Here is a 10586-nt window from a genome sequence, read left to right on the forward strand (position 1 = left end):
AGTGCTTCCCCTGTAGGGGGCATTGGGTTCATCCCTAGTCTGGGAACTAATATCCTGTAAGTCGGCAGTGTGACCCCCTCCAGAAAAAAACATCTACTTCTGTTCTATTGACTATGGCAAAGCCTTTGACTGTGTGGATCACAACAAACTGTGGAAAATTCTTAAAGAGATAGGAATACCAGATCATCTGACCTGCTTCTTGAGAAATCTGTATGCAGGTCAGGAAGCAACAGTTAGAACTGGACATGGAACAACAGACTGGTTCCAAATAGGAAAAGAGTACATCAGGCTATATATTGTCACCCTGCTTATTCAGCTCATATGCAGAGTACATCATGAGAAATGCTGGGCTGGAGGAAGCACAAGCTGGAATCAAGATTGCCGGGAGAAATATCAATAACCTCAGATATGCAGATGATACCACACTTATGGCAGAGAGTGAAGAAAGAGCCTCTTGAAAGTGAAAGAGGAGAGTGAAAAAGTTGGCTTAAAACTCAACATTCAGAAAACGAAGATCATGGCATCCGGTCCCATCACTTCATGGCAAATAGATGGGGAAACAGTGGAAACAGTGAGAGACTTTATTTTTAGGGGGCTCCAAAATAACTGCAGATGGTGACTGTAGTCATGAAATTAAGACACTTGCTCCTTGGAAGAAAAGCTATGTCCAACCTAGACATCATATTAAAAAGCAAAGACATTACTTTGCCAACAAAGGTCCATCTAGTCAAAGCTATGTTTTTTTCCAGTAATCATGTATGGCTGTGAGAACTGGACTGTAAAGAAAGCTGAATGCCAAAGAATTGATACCTCTGAACTGTGATGCTAGAGAAGACTCTTGAGAGTCTCTTGGACTGCAAGGAGATTCAACCAGGCAATCCTAAAGGAAATCAGTCCTGAATATTCATTGGAAGGACTGATGCTGAGGCTGAAACTCCAATACTTTGGCCACCTGATGTGAAGAGTTGACTCATTGGAAAAGACCCTGATGCTGGGAAAGATTGAAGGCAGGAGGAAAAGGGCACAACAGAGGGTGAGATGGTTGGATGGCATTACTGACTTGATGGAGATGAGTTTGAGTAAGCTCCGGGAATTGGTGAAGGACAGGGAAGCCTGGTGTGCTGCAGTCCATGGAGTTGCAAAGAGTCGGATATGACTGAGTGACTGAACTGAACTGAACCGAGGAAAACAGCATATAATTCCTTAGGATCAAGGCTGTCAACTTACGTCTGGCTTAGGCATTAATGTTGAATTGCTGAAACTTTGTAATTTCACTTATTTTTTCTAGACTACTGAAACAGTAACCTCTTATTTAATAAAATTTCAAGATCAGACTTATGAAAAACCATTATAAAATAAATCTAGCTTGTGGTATATTTTTAAAAGTTAAAGTGAAGTATGTTTTAGGAGCTTACAAAGCAAATTTCATTCTTAATTTGTAAGAATGTTTGTTGAGCACCTATTAAGGGCAGGCACAATGATAAACACATGGTCTGTACCTTTAAGCAGTTCACTGAAAACTTTATATATGAATGAGTAATCTTCATATGCTGTCTGGCAGTCCAAGGAGGGATGAATTAACTGTAAAGAGAAAACTTCCCAGAGGAAATGGTAATTTACATGCGTTGAAGAATGAGAAGTTACCCACAAGAATTAGTAGAGACACAGTCATTCCAAGTAAAAGGAACACAGGATCAATGCAGTTAATGTGACATATTTGAAGGCAGTATACAAATTGATAAGGTTTTAGTAAAAATGTGAAAGGAGAACAGTGGAGATGAGGCAGATAGGAGCCGAATCATGAAGACCTTTGTATGCTATTTTAATAAGATTAAATTTCATTTCTTTAAAGTCCATGAGAAGCCTATCAATTACTGAAGTTTATGTTATTACCAAAGATGTAACAATAAAATTATAAAGCGTCTGGGATGTTAGGTAACAATGAACAAGCTCTGTAAAAAAGCACAGGCCCTATTGGGGATAAGAAAATGATGATGACCTAAAGAAGGGAGGGAGACAGCTTCCTAACTACCGTACATTGAGGTCAGTTCAGTTCAGTTCAGTTGCTCAGTCGTGTCTGACTCTTTGGGACCCCATGAACTGAAGCACGCCAGGCCTCCCTGTCCATCATCAACTCCCGGAGTCCACCCAAACCCATGTCCATTGAGTCAGTGATGCCATCCAACCATCTCATCCTCTGTCGTCCCCTTCTCCTCCTGCCTTCAATCTTTCCCAGCATCAGGGTCTTTTCTAATGAGTCAGCTCTTTGCATCAGATGGCCAAAGTATTGGAGTTTCAGCTTCAACATCAGTAAGGGACTCTCAAGAGTCTTCTCCAACACCACACTTCAAAAGCATCAATTCTTTGGCGGTCAGCTTTTTTATAGTCCAACTTTCACATCCATAAATGACCACTGGAAAAACCATAGCCTTGACTAGACAGACCTATGTTGACAAAGTAATGTCTCTGCTTTTTAATATGATGTCTAGGTTGGTCATAACTTTCCTTCCAAGGAGTAAACGTCTTTTAATTTCATGGCTGCAATCATCATCTGTAGTGATTTTGGAGCCCAGAAAAAAAAGTCAGCCACTGTTCCTACTGTTTCCCCATCTATTTGCCATGAAGTGATGGGGCCAGATGCCATGATCTTAGTTTTCTGAATGTTGAGCTTCAAGCCAACTTTTTCATTCTCTTCTTTCACTTTCATCAAGAGGCTCTTTAGTTCTTCTTCACTTTCTGCCATAAGGGTAGTGTCATCTGCATATCTGAGGTTATTGATATTTCTCCCTGCAATCTAGATTCCAGCTTGTGCTTCCTCCAGCCCAGCATTTCTCATGATGTACTCTGCATATAAGTTGAATAAGCAGGATGACAATATACAGCCTTGACATACTCCTTTTCCTATTTGGAACCAGTCTGTTGTTCCATGTCCAGTTCTAACTGTTGCTTCCTGAACTGTATACAGGTTTCTCAGAGGCAGGTCAGGTGGTTGGTATTCCCATCTCTTTCAGAATTTTCCACAGTTTATTGTGATCCATATTGAGGTCAGAGAATACAATTTGCCTATTCAGAGAATATTTGCCTATTATAACTTTCAATGTTAACTGCCATGATATTGTCAGAATAGAGCATAATACACTTCCTTAACTATCCTCAAATTAGGTTAAAAACAATTTAGGTTTAGAATATGGGAGTATGACATACAGAGTAACATATTGGAGAATGAATATAATAGAGAACTCATATTACAGATTTTTCATGCTAAAAGGAAAAATGGTTCATTTATTCTGTGAAAGTAGAAGCAAACAATTTGATTGTTGTTTCTATTTAATGAATTTATAGTCTAGAGGGAAAATTAAAGAGATTACTAGCAAAATAATTGAATCTTTATATTAAGTTTAAACTTCATAGATATGCAAAAAATCCCGCAAAAATTGCAATAGGAAATTGAAGCTGGTTCTATTTAGAATACATGTTTGTAAGTTAGGTATGTATTTTACAATGCTTTATGTGAGGTATCAGTCCATCAAAAGATAGTAGTAAAAATTGGTGATTATTTTGATGGTAGAAATAGAACATTTTATACAATTAGTTAACATAGAAACAGTGCACCACAAATATGGATTTTTTTCTTAGACTAAACATTTACTAAATTTATTAATTAAACAAAATAAAATTAAAGTGTGATTGTTAGTGGGGCAAAAGTTGTTGAATAATGCCATCTAAAAATACATTCAGTTGAAATAAAACTACCTCAGAGTTATGATGTTGCTTTTGACTCTCCCCAATTTATTAAAAAATGAAAACTCTGTTTGCTGACCATTAGAAATTATGCTTTCATCACTGCTGGAAGATGTGTTTTCATTACAAGTAGTAGGTAATAAAATGGAAAGCTAATTTAGTTGAAAATTATTTTCACAGTAACTCCATTTTAAGTGGAGAGAAAGAATAATTTATCTTTTAAAAAGGGAAATTAATATTAGTAAATTATATATTATTCTTAATTGCAACATGTCAAAGAAATAAAAAAATATGTTTCATTTTTGTAGTAAAAGACTCTTTGATAGAAACACCAGCCATGCATTGTTCTAATACAATAATGGCTAACACAATATGGGAGCATTGTGAACTAGGGGAGGTATGTGCTAGGATCATAGCTTTTCAGAGTTTTCATTTGCCTTCCAACAAATACCCAATGACAGGATTTCTCCTACTTGCCTAGGGTTTGACCCAGACCCATTCTTCCCAGTTCTGTTCTGCTCCCTGTGTCAGGAAGGCTGACTCACATAAGGTGTGGATCTCAAGCTCCCTGTTGAGAAGGGTTATGGTAAGTTTGCACTTTAGCCAGAAATCAGAAGGCAGCAGAAAGGGAGAAGAAAGGGATAAAATGTCCCAGGTGTACATACATGTCTGGAGCATAAGTGGCGCCAGATCCTTGTGGAAAGGAGTGACACGGTTCTACGTTCTCCCAGGTGGCAGCATCCCTTGGGTTTCTCCTACACCGTCTCACCCGTTTGTCTCTTCCATTTACATTAGTAGTGGCTTCTTGCTATTGACAATCTCTGGAGTTGCTTCACTGTTCCCTCTATAAACCTGAATAATTAATTTTATGCATTAAATACTTTTTGTTATAATTACTCTTTTCTTAGACCCCAACTAAATCAGATCCTCATTCCTCCCAAATTTCTTTCCCTTCCCCAAAAGTACATAAGAAAGGAAAAGCAAGAGATAATGTCCTTGGAACAGAAAGAAACCATCTCAGCATGAGAGAGGAATAGAATTATGATGAGATGGCATTTAAATATTTGAACATTGTATAGCGTCTGACATAGGAATAGTCTTGTCCTGCCCCAAGGAGGCTATAGGTGATGAGAGCACTCCTTTTCATATACAATGACAACAGCTCCCAAGCTTCCTCCCTCAGAGTGGGGGCCTTGGAGAGTTTTATCAGGGCAGAGACTATGTCTTTTTGGTAACTCTTGCCAATGAAAGGAGTCTTTGATACTATTACAGTGGAGGGAGATTTAACTTCTCTTCATCCTTTGGATAATGTGAAAGATAATGATCCATCCTGAACAACGTTACAGGGGCCAAATGAGGGCAACATATGCCCAAAGCCAAGATGGGATTAGCACTGTGATTTTACTGAAAGAATGCTGGAGGCTGGGTCACAAAAGGAGATCACCACTGACTTTGAATGAGAACAGATTATTACATTTCCACACATAAGATCTGTCTCTGAGACAAGAGAGAGAAAAGCAAGCAATTCAGGCTGCTTTTTATTACAACTGAAGTTGATGACGGTGTTTCTGAAAATATGATGGTAATTCTGAAAATATGGAAATACTGTATAAAGTGCTAGGTATGAACAAGATGGGAAGAGGACACTCTAAGAACAACAGCGGGTAAAAGCCAGTTCAGCAGTTTTATTTTTTCTCTGTCTGTGGCTTTTCTAGTAAAAAAGAAAAGCTGAGCTAAGCAAGACATATGTATAGTGAAATTTTCCATCCCTTAGACAGAGAATCCATACCTTATGCTTGAAATCTGTGGGATTTTTCAGTTTTTAAATGCCATGAATCCAAAACGAGAGTAAAGAGGATGAAATTTTGAGGACCAATAGGAATAAATCAGATTTAGGCATTATCAGGCATCATTTAGGGACTATATTTTCATTATATGAAAAAACTTTAACAATTCACACCCAAAATTATTTGGATTGAGAAAACAGGTGAATAATGAACATTTTGTACCCCCATTGATGTATTTGTAAAATAAGGCTGTGTGCATGCTAAGTCGCTTCAGTCGTGTCCAACTCTTTGTGACCCTGTGGACTGTAGCCTGCCAGGCTCCTCTATCCATGAGATTCTTCAGGCAAGAGTACAGGAGTGGGCTGCTGTTTCCTTCTCCAGGGGATCTTCCTGACCCAGAGATGGAACCCACGTTTCTTGTGTCTCCTGCATTGGCAGGCAGGTTCTTTACCACTAACATCACCTGGGAAGCCCAAAATAAAGCTAAGATATGATATAATATGAAACAGGGATAATAACATGGATGTAACAAATAGTACAGATATACAAATAGTAGAGCAAGATATAATTGGATGAGACTTTTAATAAAACATCTTTTGTAATATTTTAGATGTACTTGTGGTAATGATTTCAAATACTGAATCACCTGTGAGTGATTCATCTGGGTATGAAATTTTCAGATAGTCATTAGATATACTTTCAAAAGCATTGCTTTGCCATATTCCTTCATTTGTCTTATTCTTAAAATAGCATATTCTTTTCTTGTAATATCATAATATCTTGTTGGAGACCTCTGAGGTACTTTATCATGCTACCCCACACACTACCTATGATACCATAGAGTACAAATAAATAAATGAATATAAGGTATTACTATGATTGGTTTAAAACACTCTAAAAACTTTAGGTCATGGCTATGTAACTTCAAAACATGAATATTATATTAATTCCAAATTCACAGCTATAATTTCACAGTTGCTTAAAAATTTAAGGTACATTTTTATTCCACTCAATGAGCTACCTAGGTAGACATGTGAGCTATGATTTGTTGGTTGGAAGATTTCAATTATAGTAAAGGTAATTGTATTTCTTTCTGAAATAAACTTTCATTCTCTGGGTAATTACATTTTGAATGAAAAGAAAATATCAAAACCTTGGGTTACCCTGAAGATCTACTTTTCTTGGTACTTAATCAATTTGGCCACATGATGGCACCAAAGGGTAGGAAATTACTTTTTTGAATTCCCATTTACTTACTGAATTGCAATTAAAAAATGAATAAGACTGACAAACAACAATCGAATATGCTAAACCTTGCCTGTGAGGAAGGTTTGGGAGTTGGTGCCAGTTTTGGGTATGTCCCCTTTGGTGTATAGACGTTTACAGCCACCCTGCTACTTTTCTCTGTGTAAGACATTTTCTCCTTTTTCTTAAATTATTTTGCCCCTTTCCCTTCTTCCAGTTCATGTCAGTTACAGCCAGGAAAAGTGCTGATGAAAAAACAAATTTTCTAGATCTTACTATAACAATAAATGAGTGTCTGTTAACTCTGGACGATACAGGCTTAGCAAAGGTCAACAAGAAGACTACTGTGAAGGAAATATATATCATAAAATAGAACAAAAATACCCTTTGAGGTGATTTCTCACTCATTTTCCAATTTCTTAGAGAATCGAAATTTAGAATCTAATTTGACACCATAATAAATCTTACTTAAGATTAATGGCAGCAATCTCAGCTGTTGTCTTATATTTCTCATTGGTAGATGAGACATAGTTAATGCGTGCGTTCAAGTGAATGCCCTGCTGTGTGTGCACCTCCATATATCAAACCTGTGCTCCAGGTTCTGTTACACACCAAGAGGGAATAAAATAAATGCAAGACGTGTTCCTTTTCCCCTTCAAAGATACTTGTTATCCAGCTCCAGTGAAAATATCAGTATATCTAAAAATAACTAATATTAACAGTAGGCAACAATTTGAAGGTCTTGAATATTAGGATACAAGAATAGTACAAACTGGCTTTTGGTTAAGCAAACACTTAAAATGCTATATAATGAATTTTCCCAAAAATGTAAAACAAAAACACATTTTAAGATGAGCAATTTACGTTTTGTTACACAACCTTTTTATAACCTGCAATTGGCTCTGTTGAGGTATGGAATACAAAGACTTTTACATGATAACTCTATTTCCTCAGTTTTCGTAATCTCTTGGGTTAGTACAAAGCATCACAAAAATAGATTGTAACACAGCACCCCATCTTCTTTCTAGTTTCTGTGGGATTGGGGGCCCTCTCACAGTGTTTTTTTCCCACCTCCTATCTATAGCATCTCTCTTGTCTGCTCACAACCAACATTAAGTAAAAATGAGCTACTTTTCTGGCCCCAAAGCCATCTGGGATAGCTTGCTCAGAAGTACCCTCTGTTTTCATGTACTAAGTATTGAACTTCTTTGTTTTACTCGTATAGTCCTTGCAATAAATAAAACATTCATTAATGAAATTTGTGAAAAACAGAATAATTATTTGCTCCTGGTTTCTTATCAAACCTTGCATTTGTAAATTTTCAAATTCTCTCACTTCCTAAAATTCCCAAGATTCTTGAGTTTGTGCTGGGGACCATCCGAGAAGCTTTATCTCGGATCAAGTCACTTTCTGGATCAAGCCTGGCTCTGAACTAGATTTTCCTTTTACATTCCTTCTCTGTTCAATGCAGTGCCTGGGTAGCTAAGAGAGGAGCTTGGTTTCTCAATAGCCTGAACACCTTCATTTTGGAGGGTTTGTGAGTTAGGTCTTAGCCTCTAAATTACCATATCCATGAGGCTTATTGGCATTCTGTTTAAAATCAATTTAAGTCGTGACCGACTCTTTGCAATCAGTTTGCCCAAGTATATGTATATCTGGTTGTCTGCTCTCTCTCTTCTCTCACACACACACACACACACACACACACACACACACACACACACACAGAGGCGCACAAAGAGAGAGATTTTCCTTGAGTTAGGATGGGGTTATGTCCTAATAGACTGATTGTTAACTTGAAAATATTGTAAGTTGAAAATGGATTTAATACATCTGACCTACTGAACAACATAATTAATTATCAGGGTTTCCCTGATAGCTCAGTTGGTAAAGAATCTGCCTGAAATGCAGGAGACCCCAGTTCGATTCCTGGGTCAGGAAGATCTCCTGGAGAAGGGATAGGCTACCCATTCCAGTATTCTTGGGCTTCCTTGTGGTTCAGCTGGTAAAGAATCCACCAGCAATGCAGGAGATCTGGGATAGACCCTGGGTTAGGCATGATCCCCTGGAGAAGGAAAAGACTACCCACTCCAGCATTCTGATCTGGAGAATTCCACAGACTGTATAGTGCATGGGGTTGCAAAGAGCTGGACACAAATGAGTGACTTTCACTTTCACTTTATTTCAACCTACCTCATATCACAATTAATAGCTTAGCCAAACCTACCTTAAATGTGCTCAGAACACTTACATTAGCCTATGGTTGAACAAAATCATGTTAACATAATACCTATTTTATAATAAAGTGTGGAATATCTCATGTAATTTATTGAATGGTGTACTGAAAGTGAAAAATAGTGCAGTTGTATGGGTATAGAATGTTTTTAAATGTATTACTTTTTTACCTTTCTGAGCTCCTGGCTCGATGGGAACTGAGGTTCTCTGTTGCAGCACTAGAAGAGAGTGTCATATGGCATACCAGCTGAGAAAAGACCATAGTTTGAATTATGGTTTCTAATGAATGTATGTTGCTTTTGTACCATACTAGTTGAAAAATTGTCTGTTGAATCATCTTAAGCCTGAAACTGTCTGTGTGTGTGTGTATATATATATATATATATATATATATATATATATATATATATATATATATACATAGACTTCCTGGTGGTTCAGTGACAAAGAATCCACCTGCCAATAAAGGAGATGAGGTTTTGATCCCTGGGTAGGGAAGATCCCCTGAAGGAGGAAATGGCAACACATTCCAGTACTCTTGCCTGAAGAATCCCATGGACAGACGAGCCTGGTGGGCTACAGTCTAGAGGGTCACAAAGAGTCAGACATGACTAAAGCAAGCTACTTAGCATGCATATATATATATATACACTTAAAATTTTAAAAACAGGATGTATAATGTAATAAATTCTATTATATTTTACTCTAAGAATATACGTGTATCATATATCTGTGTGCATATGTATGTATGTATTTATGTATGAATTATATATAATATATGGGCTTCCATGGTAGCTCAGCTGATAAAGAATCTGTCTGCAATGCAGGAGACTCTGGTTCGATTCCTGGGTCAAGAAGATCCGCTGGAGAAGGGAATGGCTACCCATTCCAGTGTTCTGGGTGGAGAATTCCTAGACTGTATAATATATATATATGTATACTTTATATATACTTGTGTATATGTATTTAAGTACATATATATACTTAAAATTCTAAGAACAGAATATATGATGTTGTAAATTCTATTATACATTACTGCAAGAATATACATATATTTATATCTATATGCATACATGTATATATTTACATATGAATTATATTTAATATATGCATATTCTTGGAGTGTTCATCTAGATTAGACCCTCACTCTAGGTTTTTTTTCCACTGGAAATAATCTATAGTTTCAGATGATTAGTAGGCAATAAAACAAAAACAATATTACTAATTTAACAATCAATTCACTTTTCATAAGTCACTGTTATTTTGACAAGAAATGTAAAAAAAAAAAAGAGTTTGAAGACTTCTTTGTTGTGAGCTGAACTTTTGATACAGGCATGGAGCTTTCTTCTTGCCATCTATTTGTTTCATGCGGTGTGCTGTGTTCAGTTGCTCAGTCATGTCAGATTCTAGGCTGCTCCATGGACTGTCGCCCACCAGGCTCCTCTGTTCATGGGGATTCTCCAGGCAAGAATTCTGAAGTGGATTGCCATGCCATCCTTCAGGTGATCTTCCCAACCCGGGATCGAACTCAGGTTTCCTGCATTGCAGGAGGATTCTTTTACTGTTTAAGCCACCGAG

The 10586-nt window shown here is 37.2% G+C and overlaps 1 non-coding gene across 1 annotated transcript; it reads left to right on the top strand.

The window, feature by feature from the left end:
* The first annotated feature begins 8642 nt into the window (after positions 1 to 8642).
* TRNAF-GAA (transfer RNA phenylalanine (anticodon GAA)) lies at positions 8643 to 8715 on the top strand. Its single transcript has one exon. It is a non-coding gene; the product is annotated as a tRNA-Phe (tRNA).
* The last annotated feature ends 1871 nt before the right edge of the window (positions 8716 to 10586 follow it).

This window comes from Ovis aries, chromosome 9 (genome assembly GCF_016772045.2).
Source record: "Ovis aries strain OAR_USU_Benz2616 breed Rambouillet chromosome 9, ARS-UI_Ramb_v3.0, whole genome shotgun sequence".
Lineage (NCBI taxonomy): Eukaryota > Metazoa > Chordata > Mammalia > Artiodactyla > Bovidae > Ovis > Ovis aries.